Source organism: Oncorhynchus mykiss, chromosome 8 (genome assembly GCF_057628025.1).
Source record: "Oncorhynchus mykiss isolate SJ-2025 chromosome 8, ASM5762802v1, whole genome shotgun sequence".
Classification (NCBI taxonomy): Eukaryota; Metazoa; Chordata; class Actinopteri; order Salmoniformes; family Salmonidae; genus Oncorhynchus; species Oncorhynchus mykiss.
Genome location: NC_143029.1, coordinates 66913431 through 66925888, shown reverse-complemented (window position 1 = coordinate 66925888; position 12458 = coordinate 66913431). Strand labels below are relative to the sequence as shown.

General features: G+C 41.2%; 1 protein-coding gene across 7 annotated transcripts in view; it reads right to left on the bottom strand.

Moving 5' to 3' along the window:
- Positions 1 to 9726, bottom strand: part of dlgap1a (DLG associated protein 1a) — a 121980-nt gene extending 112254 nt beyond the window's left edge. For 4 of the 7 annotated variants that reach the window (XM_036985981.2, XM_036985978.2, XM_090182321.1 and 1 more), the window contains exon 1: positions 9528 to 9716. The gene's annotated coding sequence lies outside the window, so the exon portion shown is untranslated. Of the gene's footprint in view, positions 1 to 9527 lie in introns of all 7 variants that reach the window. The other 3 variants (XM_036985979.2, XM_090182322.1, XM_036985982.2) reach the window with 1 other exon arrangement.
- Positions 9727 to 12458: the final 2732 nt, after the last annotated feature.

The following is a 12458-nucleotide window of genomic DNA, read 5'->3' as shown; positions in this document are numbered from 1 at the left end:
CTGAAAATAACATTTACATAAGTATTCAGACCCTTTACTCAGTACTTTGTTGAAGCACCTTTGGCAGCAATTACAGCCTCAAGTCTTCTTGGGCATGACGCTACAAGCTTGGCACACCTGTATTTGGGGAGGTTCTCCCATTTTTCTATGCAGATCTTCTCAAGCTCTGTCAGGTTGGATGGGGAGTATTGCTGCACAGTTATTTTCAGGTCTCTCCAGAGATGCTCGATCAGGTTCAAGTCCTGGCTAAAGCTGGGCCACTCAAGGACATTGAGAGACTTGTCCCGAAGCCACTCCTGCTTTGTCTTGGCTGTGTGCTTAAGGTCGTTGTCCTGTTAGGTGAACCTTCGCCCCAGTGTGAGGTCCTGAGCACTGTGGAGCAGGTTTTCATCAAGGATCAAGGATCTCTCTGTACTTTGCTCTGTCTATCTTTCCCTCGATCCTGACTAGTCTCAGACCCCAGTCCCTGCCGCTGAAAAAACATCCCCACAGCATGATACTGCCTCCACCATGCTTCAATGTGCCAGGTTTCCTCCAGATGTGACGCTTGGCATTCAGGCCAAAGAGTTCAATCTTGGTTTCATTAGACCAGAGAATCTTGTTTCTTACGGTCTGAGAGTCCTTTAGGTGCCTTTTGGCAAACTCCAAGTGGGCTGTCACGTGCGTTTTACTGAGGAGTGGCTTCTGTCTGGCCACTCTACCATACAGGCCTGATTAGTGGAGTGCTGCAGAGACGGTTGTCCATCTGGAAGGTTCTTCTATCTCCACAGAGGAACTCTTGGAACTTTGTCAGAGTGACCATCGGGTTCTTAGTCACCTCCCTGACCAAAGCTCTTTCCCCCGATTACTCAGTTAGGCCGGGCAGCCAGCTCTAGGAAAAGTATTGGTGGTTCCAAAACTTCTTCCATTTAAGAATGATGGAGGCCACTGTGTTCTTGGGTCCCCAATAAATGTTTTGGTAATCTTCCCCAGATCTGTACCTCGACACAATCCTGTCTCGGAGCTCTACAGACAATTCCTTCAACCTCATGCCTTGGTTTTTGCTATGACATGCACTGGGACCTTATACAGACAGGTGTGTGCCTTTCCAAATCATGTCCAATCAATTGAATTGACCACAGGTGGACTCCAATCCGAGATGTTTAAACAACTTTGATTGGAGTCCATTGAAGGATGATCAATGTAAACAGGATGGGAAGGGGTCTGAATACTTTCCGAATGCACTGTATATTTACAAAAAACATATGGTGAATTGGAAATTATGCAGACAATTACATTGATGGGAGCCACAATCTATCTGCAATATTAAAACTGATCTACACCCCCCCACACCCCTAAAAAAAAGAATAGCAACGTAAAACATTAACAAGACACCTGATGGAGAAAGGCAACTTGGCAGGGTGCCATGAACAGTGTGAAGTCATACACTGGCGAAAGTCCAGCTATTAATGAAAAGCAAAGCAAGTCCCAGTGGTAAGTTGGTTCCTGCCTGGCAGATCAACTAGTGTGGCGTGTAGGGACCAGGAGAAGGATTCAGGCCATGCCTTTGGCACATCCAATTACAAAGTAAAGATGAAGGCGTGCAGTGCAGTGGGGAAAGTAGTTTTACTAAGACACATTAATAAACTATGATTCAGACATCGGGGTGTGAATAAATTATGACTCAAAACGTTTTTGTTTTTTATTAACGCAGGTTGTGGTCATTTCAACTCAAATTACATATTTATTAATGAGCCAAAAAAACGATAATTTGCTAAATATTGAAATTCCTTGAAATGATCATCACAATTGGTGCTGTGAAGTGTAATAACATATTTAGCATACTTTACATTATATTATAAACTGGGTGGTTCGAGCCCTGAATGCTGATTGGCAGAAAGCCGTGGTATATCAGACCGTATACCACGGGTTTGACAAAACAGTTCTTTCTGCTGTTCTAATTACGTTGGTAACCATTTTAAAATTGCAATAAGGCACCTCGAGGGTTACGTAGCGTCGTGCATAAAAACAGCCCTTAGCAGTGGTATATTGGCCATATACCACACCCCCTCGGGCCTTATTGCTTAAATATATTATACTTAGGGGAGTGCCTTGAATAGTTCTCTTCAGTGCAATATGACTCATCCATGTCATTGAAAGCCACGCAGTAGTGTGACTTAATACAGAGAAATGGTCATCAACATTTTCCATGCACAAGCAGATCCGTTTCATGATAGTAGTTTGTTAAACGTGAAACATGACAAGGTGTTCAATTTCGATCCACTTCTTATGGGGTGAGATCCGGATGCAAAGCATGTTAGACAACATACCATGATATTTTCCCTGATTCCCTCACAGCCCTATGGACCTTCTGCACTCAATGCAATAGTCTATTATTCAATTTCTATCCTATGGGATGCAAAGCTTGATATATCACAGCTTGCTATGCCACAGTGTTTCCCAAACTCGGTCCTAGGGGCCCCTAGGGGTGCACATTTGTTTTTTTTCCCCTAGCACTAGACAGCTGATTCACATAATCAACTAATCATCAACCTTTAATTATTTGAAATCAGCTGTGTAGTGCTAGGGCAAAAAACAATACGTGCACCCCTTGGGGTTCAGCGGACCGAGTTTGGGAAACAGTGCTATATCACATATCATGATGTTTTCCCAGACTCCCTGGACCTTCTGCAATCAATGCAATGGTCTATTATTCCTGCATAGGGTCAACAGTACGCCTGGTAACCGTGGAAACTGCACCACACACAAAAAGGTGCTATCTAGATACTAAAATGGTTCTTCGGCTGTCCCCATAGGAGAACCCTTTGAATAACCCTTTTTGGTTCCACAGTGGTTCTACATGGAACCCAAAATAGTTCTACCTGGAATCAAAAAGGGTTCTTCCTAGAACCAAAAAGGGTTATCCTATGGGGACAGCCGAGAACTCTTTTGGAGTGTACAGTGCAATGTGTAGAATGCATAAACCAACCAATCTCACAATCAACATTGAAAATGGCTGAGGATTATGCAGGTCTGTTGTAAAACGTTCTGAATGTATTTACATATTTTCTTAATCCTCAAGCAAATACTGTACATCTCAATCTAAGCTATTTAGCCGGTTTGATGAATTTTCCACTTAAATCAAAGGATACTTTCACTTCAGGAACCTCTTTCCCAGTGTTAGATTAAAATGACATTCTTTTTTTGACACCGGCATTACCCACATTTGAAAACATCATCACGTTTTAGTCTCTGTTAATCCAAAGTTATTCCAACCAGACCACCAGGCCCATCCTCCGACAAAACTGTGTCAAAGGTTCAGCAGCACAGAGTGAATGTGGGTGGTGGGTGTCTAGTCCAACACAAGCAGGGGGAAATCATTCATCATTTTGAAAACACGTTACTACATGTTTTGCAGGTAAACTTTTCACAAAAACATTTTATACTATTCCACACATGATTTGTATGTTTGTTGTTACATACTTCATGAAAGAGTCAAATATTATGGCAAAGATGGCTCTTCTTCTATACAAGCAGTTCCTATTTATAGAGATGCACTCTATTGAAAGGTCAAATCTGGGACAGGTAAACAGACCACTTTGGGGGCAGTCAATTAAATACCCTTTTCACACCCTTTTAGTGCAGATCTGAAACACTATGCTTGCTTGCTTATTTTCTTTTCACATGGTTCTTTCCAGCAGGGTTCCAGCAACTATGGTGGATGGGTAACCAGGATAGCACAGCACAGCTTGCTTTGGCTTGGCTTGGATTAGAAGTGTGACAAGGGTCAAACTGTCCTGAGAGATTGTGGCTTACACCTGACCTAATGTAGTATGATGTTCCCCAGTGGTTGAATGGTTTAGATCAGGGGTGTCAAAGTCAAATGGACGGAGGGCCAAATAAAAAAATCAGCTACAAGACGAGGGCCGGACTGTTCGAATGTTCATTGAAAAATTTTTAAATGACGCATATAGTCTAGTGAACCTAATTGAACCTACTGAAAACCTAACAAATATATTACAATATGATCAGATAAATAAAGCAATATTTTCTTATGGCTCTGTCAGTAATCTTTAATTTTCAACAGACACAAAAGACAAATTTCCTTTATATAAATATCCCCATAACATGAACATTAAATGAAAGAAACCGGTATTCAAGGCACCATCAGTAGACTATATTTTCTATTTTAGCAAAAGTGGGCTAAATTTACTTCAAAGAAAAAACAATAATAGCAATTTTCTATCATCCACTCAACTGAAATATTTTTAAAATATAATTGGATTGAAATACAAAAAAATAAAGTGCAAAAATCTATTAATCAAAAACAACACTTTGTTTAAGGAGAAGTAACATGCAGTGAAAACAAATATTAAATTTTAACTTTTAAACTTGAACTGAGTAAAAACTCTAAATATGTGATTGCACAGTAATGTTCACTTGTTTGAGGTTGAGGGTGATACTTGGTGGTGTCCCATCTTTTCCACAAGTTCATCAATGTTCGGGGTAAGGCTCTGAGCTGAAGAAATCCTCAGAATTGAGTGGAGGTGTTCAGCAGTAAGTCGACTTCTGTGTGATGTTTTGTTCAGGTTCATCAAAGAAAACAGTTGTTCACACAGGTATGTGCTGCCAAACATAGACAACGTTTGAGCAGCCTGGATGCGCAGCTGGGGCATTGTGCCGGGGAGGAAACGGGCAAACTCCGCAGCACCCACTGCCGCATATTTTTCCCTCAGTGCATCATTGCATTGGAGGTCAATCAACTCCATTTGGAGGTTTGGTGGTGAGCTTTCCACGTCAACAGCAAATGGGTTACCGAGCAGTTCCAACCTGCTTTTTTGTGCTTCAAAGTCAGCAAATCGGCGTCGAAAGTCAGTGGTAAGCATACCTATTTTATCAGCCAACTGTGTGCTCGGGAACGCACTGGTAGAGAGCTTCTCTTTCATGGTCTGGCAGCTGGGAAAGTGGCTCAAATTTTCTTTCCGCATCTGCGTCTCCCACAGAGTCAGTTTGGTTTTAAATGCCTTCACTGTACTGTACATATCAGAGATGACACGATCCCGACCCTGCAGCTGCAAGTTTATTGCATTCAGATGACTCGTAATGTCACACAGAAAAGCCATTTCACACAGAAACATTTCGTCTCGGAGTTGTGTTGTGTCTTTCCCTTTGCTGTCCAAGAATAGACAAATCTCCTCACGAAGCTCGAAACATCTTTGAAGCACCTTTCCCTGGCTTAGCCATCGCACCTCTGTGTGATAAGGCAAATCACCATGCTCCGTTTCTAACTCCGTCAGAAATGCCTTGAACTGGCGGTGATTCAAACCTTTGGCTCTGATAAAGTTAACTGTGCGCGTGATGATGCTCATTACATGCTCCATTTTCAAGGCTTTACCGCACAACGCTTCCTGGTGTATGATACAATGATAAGCTGTCAGCTCACCTGTCGCGTTTTCCTCTTGCATCTTTTCCCGTATCTTCGCCACCAGTCCGCTCCTGTGTCCACACATCGCAGGTGCTCCGTCGGTTGTCAAACCCACGAGTTTTTCCCAAGGCAGCTCCATCTCATTTACACATCTTGACACCTCTTCATACAAATCATGCCCCGTAGTTGTGCCATGCATAGGACGTAAAGCCAAAAACTCCTCTGTCACGCTTAGGCTGGAGTCCACTCCGCGGATGAAAATTGACAACTGGGCAATGTCAGAAATGTCGGTGCTCTCATCCACAGCCAAGGAATATGCAATAAAATCTTTTCCCTTTTTCACAAGCTGCTCTTTTAGATTGATGGACAACTGGTCTACTCTCTCGGCAATGGTGTTTCTGCTCAGACTCACATTTAAAAAGAGTTGCCTTTTTTCTGGGCAAACTTCGTCACAAACTTTAATCATGCAGTTTTTGATGAAATCCCCCTCCGTAAATGGCCGGGCTGATTTAGCGATCTCTTCTGCCAAAATAAAACTGGCCTTGACAGCAGCCTGGCCTTGTGATTTGGCTTTTTTGAACAGAGCCTGTCGAGATTTGAGGCCTCGTTTTAATTCCTCTGCCTTTTGTAGCCTTTGTTCCATGTCCATATTCTTGTTTTTGTCCGCGTGTTTCGTTTCATAATGTCGTCTCAGATTATACTCTTTCAGTACCGCCACACTTTCTCCACACAGAAGACACACAGGTTTTCCAGCTACCTTCGTGAACATATACTCCGACTCCCACCTTGTTTGAAACCCCCGGTTCTCAGTATCCACCTTCCGTTTTGCCATTTTTGATGGGTATCTGAAAGTTAATTTTACTGTGATGCTGACGACTGCTGTGCCAATAAATATTGAAATGAAGCAGCCTACTGCTCGGTGCGTCACCTTTGCATTGTGGGAAATGTAGTATTGGTGCGTGTAAAAGATCTGCGGGCTGCCGGCTTGCTGCGGGCCGGTTCTAATAATAAATCAAGATCATCCCAGGGGCCGTAAAAAACCTTCTTGCGGGCCGGATGTGGCCCGCGGGCCTTGACTCTGACATATGTGGTTTAGATGATAAGCCATTGGAAGGACTCTCTGGGGACTAGTGGAGCAGGAGGACGTTTGAGAGGAATAGGCATTGTTGGGCTGACAGATAAACCAACGCTAGCTATCATGAAGAGGATATAAACCACTATTATTACCTGTCTATTGAGTTTGTTCAAGAATCTACCAGGTAGTGATTGTAACAAGAATACAAAACTGAGTGTGTACAGCAGAATGTGTTCCAGGAGTGTTTGTCCTTTAGATCCATACAGAAATCTGTCTGGAAGACCACAGATAGTGTCACTCAGTCCCAGACAAAGGTCTACCACAGAGTCTACTACAGAGTACCCAGCTTCCTATTAGCTATCACACCTCATTCCAATTGAACCTCAGCTTTAATCAGAGGAAATGTATTGTCTCAATAACAAATTACAACATAAAACAGCACACTGATTCAACTCCTGATTTAGACTATTTTTCATTTCTGCTCCAGCCCTATATAATAGAATCCCATGTATTTTATAGTGGAAGAGACAGAGCTGGCTGCAGTTCTAAAAGCAAAGCCACGGCTGGAGTCTATTTCTGGCTGTGTGGAGCTGACGCTGTTCAGAGATGAAATGACATAGCGCCAGTTCACTTGACACAGTGGACTAGCTGTGCTCTAATGAATCTGATTATGCACCCTCCTCCGCAGTTGGACAGGCCTCTCTCCTCCCTCCTCCTCAGGACTCGGTTGTCATCTATCCCCACTGCATGATGATGACGAACCACTGGCTGAAACAAACTGACCAGCCTACACTGACAGGCATTCGGCAGCCAGACCAAATGTTAAGCCTCCTCTATCTTTTACCCATGGTGATGACGTCAGAGTACTAGTCAGACTAAATGTTAGCCTAAACCTCCTCTCCTTTGTACGCAATTGTGATGACATTACAGAGAGTACAAGTCAGACGTGCTATATTTATAGATGTCAGATTTCCTTCAAGTTCATCTGAATGAAACATCTAAACATCTCATTTTCAGCAGTGGCAGTCTGTGGTAGGATGAGAAAAAGAGCATATTTGTTGTGGGGGTAGAGTATGTACGTACATATGCTCTATCTTTTATATAGAAATGACATCTCTGTAATCCTGTTATAGTTCTGACACAGTGAGAGGGGGACTGTGATGCAGAGGATGCTTGGCACTTGACGATTGGTTCCACTATGTGATACTGTGATACTGCAGCCCTTGATGTTAAGACACATTGACACTGCTTCTTTATCTACAAACTATATAAAACAAATGTTTAGGAATACAAACAGTATATTTTTGGTCCTAACTCAATTGAAATACAGTATCTATCTCCCCCCCCAGAGTGTGTGGCATAACGAAGTTGACAACCAAATGTCTCTAAATTAATTAACCCAGTGTTTACTACTGTTGCTGCCAAATAACAAGACATAAATGGGCATACTGATCCAGTGAAATTGATAAAGGGCTCAAAAGTGACCGAGGATGATAAGTAGCCAAGCCTAACATATTTAAGGTCTTTCTTTCAACATAAAATAATTGTGACATCTTGGTAGATGTACAAACTATAAAGAAAATGGCAGAAAATGGCAGTCTGACAGAAGCCAGTTAAGTCAACATCGGTATGAAGTATTTCTGTCTGGACCAATTTGGACCTTTAATCAGATGTAGTGCCTTTTGTCGCCTCTCAAACAAACACCAATCCAAGACTGGAAGAGGACCGTCTCAGACAATACATTCCAGTTACTGTGCGACAAATATTGCTCCAATGCCTCTGAGAGAGAGAGAGAGAAATCGAGAGAAAGTACATTTCTGAGCAAAGATAAAGGCACTGTGACATACAGACGATGAGAGAGATGCACAAATCTAAATAGCCTACTTATTTTGTGATGTCACAGTAAAAGGAGTGTAGGCTATTGTAGTGACAGTGCTTTGTCATACTTTCTTAAGTTCAACAAGAGGATAAGGTTCAAATTAAAATATTTTGTAAAGTTCTGCAAGTGGAATATGTAACATATGTAACAACATCCAACTGCCAACTGTACCTATGATTCCAATAATATCTTAGCTCAGCTTAGCTCCATGAAAAACATCAATAGTATTTAGTATTTAGGTACTAAATATTTAGGTAACCGCAGGTAGCCTAGCAGTTAAGTGTTGGGCCAGTAACTGGAAAGTTGCTGGTTTAAATCCCTGAGCTGACTAGGTGAAGAAATCTGCAGATATATATTTGAGCAAGGCACTTAACCCTAATTTCTCCTGTAAATTGGATAAGAGTGACTACTAAAATGTAAAATTAAGAGGGCAAAAACCTCCCGATACCTGCTTAGTTAAATAGATATATCTGCAACACTGATGTTCTCTTCTCTCTTTGTCAGAATGATGATAAACGTCTATCTCTCTATAACATTGAACACTGCTGCGAACATTGAGCAACAGTATACGTTTATTTAATACTAAATGTGTCATACGAATGGTAGGTTATTTGATACGTGCTAATGGCAGAAACTGTCGTTTAATTGAAAACACTACAATGACAAAAGCTAAATCTGCTACAACTTGTTTGAACTTAGATGATTCACGACATCATGCACGGCATTCCATCACCAGGAAATAATTTAATACTGTATTAAGGAAAATAGGACTGCATTCATCAATAGGTTGATCTCGAATAGCACACAGACTATTCACGACATGTGAAAGAGCAGTAAGTAGGGATTGCCTTTTGTCTTCATCAAGCGTCCTATGGTGCGCTGCTGTGTGCAACTGATGTGGGCTGCTGTATCGGCGATAGAATTATGTTATTTCACATCTAGTGTGATGCAAGTCTTTCTGAGACAACCGTCATCTGGGTGGTTACAATGTAGCCCCATTGAAAACAATGGCTTTCGGTCAACAAACAATTGTCAAATAAGGCAGATAATAGTAGGCTAATGATGTGGTTCGTTCCTCAGCATCAGTATTGGAAAAATGTACCAATCAACCACTCGCTATTGCTATGGAGGAAAACATGCAGCATGTAGGGAAAATATTGAAAGCTTACCTTCAGTCTTCTCAAGTCAGAATTCATGAGTGGAGTGACATTCGATAAATCCTAAATGAAACGATATTTTTTTATGAGAAATAATAAGAAAGAGCGACTGGTGGTGGCTGTATAGCTGGGTATCAAACCGCACGAGCCTCTGTTCCATGCACATGACAGCTCGCTCTGTTGCTGCAGCGCAGAGAGGACGAAAACCCACATACTGGAAAAACGAGGACGCCAATAAGACCCGGCATGGAGAAGGACTAAGGAGAGGGAAACAAATTAAGCTGCTGCTCTGTTGCAATAGACGATTGGGTTAGGAATAGCCTATAATTTTATAGAATAGAATATAGTTCTATATTATAAATTATAAAATGTGCCTTTTCCTTCAGTGCATAACAAGAGACATAAAACAGACTTAATAACAATTATTTGCTCTGTCATATTTTCAAATGTTATTTTTGAACTGGTAAAAAAATGGCATTTGAAGTCAGAGATGTAAATACTTGTGCCAAAACACCTTTATGTACAGCATACAAATACACATAACAAATGCAATTGGGTACGGGCTATTAATAGCCTAATTATTCAGCATTTCCTAGAGTTTTGGTCAACATGATCCCTAAAAAGCAACAGCAGATTGTTTCCCTTCATTGCCAATAATCCAGCATTACAGGGAGAGAGGAGCAGTATATTGCGTGTTAGGGGCCCTTATAAAAGAAAATAATTCCAAACAATTGTGTCCAATTTTTCATATCAATATTCAAATTATCTCACACACAGTGTAGCTGTGTTAGTAACTAATGTGGCAATGATTGTGTTATTGAAAGTCATTTTAACATGCTAAAGTGAAATGCCGATGGATTACATTCAGGACTATCAGGACTATTCAGGAATACCAAACTCAGTGTCCTCCAGCCCTAAATGTTACAGTATTGAAGTAGAGAACTACTGACATAAAAGTATCATACAAACATTATTTAGTGTTAATGTACAATCTGTGCTATTTCTTTACCTGTCTTATATCTCACACATTTTTATAAAGAAACATCACATACTATAACTTTACTATGCTCACACAGCTCAACCTACTGTGGGTTGGCACTACTAGACAATAAGAAACTCTCCCATCCCATCCTGTGAGGTATTGTAGGGATTGTGGAGGAGTGGAGTGGAGGAGTGGAGGAGAGGAGAATGCAGGTTATTCAGTGAAGATCAAATGAGAACTGGCATCTGCTTTGAAAACAGAGTGATCTTGTCCACAACTGTGGCTCATTAGCTACGCTGCTGTCACCACAAACAGAGGGGGACATGAAGAAAACCCATGACAGATGCAATTTAGTTTGCCAAAAAATTCTGCTGATCAGCCAAAACTGTGAGGAACGACAGCAAACTAGTTTGTGAAGATGATGTAATAAAGTTTTTAAGTTTGGGACTGAAGACAGTGAAATAAAATCTTGCTTTTTCGAGAGATGGGCGTTCATTTTGTATGAACTGACGGATTATGCTATAATACACTTTGGATCTAAAAATGTCCTGATATAAAAAAAAAATGACATGGTGGATCCAGTACCAGTCAAAAGTTTGGACACACCTACTCATTCAAGGGTTTTTCTTTATTTGGACTATTTTCTACATTGTAGAATAATAGTTAAGACATCAAAACTATGAAATAACACATATGGAATCATGTAGTAACCAAAAAAGTGTTAAACAAATCAAAATATATTTTATATTTGAGATTCTTCAAAGTAGCCACCCTTTGCCTTGATGACAGCTTTGCACACTCTTGGCACTCTCTCAACCAGCTTCATGAGGTGTCACCTGGAATGCATTTCATTTAACAGGTATGCCTTATTAAAAGTTAATTTGTGGAGTTTCTTTCCTTCTTAATGCATTTGAGCCAATCAGTTGTGTTGTTACAAGGTAGGGGTGGTATACAGAAGATAGCCCTATTTGGTAAAAGATAAAGTCCATATTAGGGTAGCCTAGTGGTTAGAGCGTTGGACTAGTAACCGGAAGGTTGCAAATTCAAACCCCTGAGCTGACAAGGAACAAATCTGTCGTTCTGCCCCTGAACAGCCAGTTAACCCACTGTTCCTAGGCCGTCATTGAAAATAAGAATTTGTTCTTAACTGACTTGCCTAGTTAAATAAAGGTTAAAAAATATATATATTTATATGTTATGGCAAAGACAGCTAAAATAAGCAAAGAGAAATGACAGTCCATCATTACTTGAAGGTCAGTCAATTGGAAAATGTCAAGTTGAAAGTTTCTTCAAGTGCAGTCACAAAAACCATCAAGCGCTATGATGAAACTGGCTCTCATGAGGACCGCCACAGGAAAGGAAGACCTAGAGTTACCTCTGCTGCAGAGGATAAGTTCATTAGAGTTACCAGCCTCAGAAATTACAACCCAAATAAATGCTTCACAGAGTTCAAGTAACAGACACATCGTAGCATCAACTGTTCAGAGGAGACTGCATGAATCAGGCCTTCATGGTCGAATTGCTGTGACGAAACCACTACTAAAGGACACCAATAATAATAATATACTTGCTTGTGCCAAGAAACACGAGCAATGGACATTAGACCAGTGGAAATCTGTCCTTTGGTGTGGTGAGACCAAATTTGAGATTTTTGTTTCCAACCGCCTTGTCTTTGTGAGACGCAGAGTAGGTGAATGGATTGTCTCTGCATGTGTGGTTCCCACCATTGAAGCATGGAGGAAGAGGTGTGATGGCGTGGGGGTGCTTTGCTGGTGACACTGTCTGGGATTTATTTAGAATTCAAGGCACACTTAACCAGCATTCTCCAGCGATACACCATCCCATCTGGTTTTGCGCTTAGTGGGACTATCACATGTTTTTCAACAGAACAATGACGCAACGCACCTCCAGGATGTGTAAGCTCTATTTGACCAAGAAGGAGAGTGATGGAGGGCTGCATC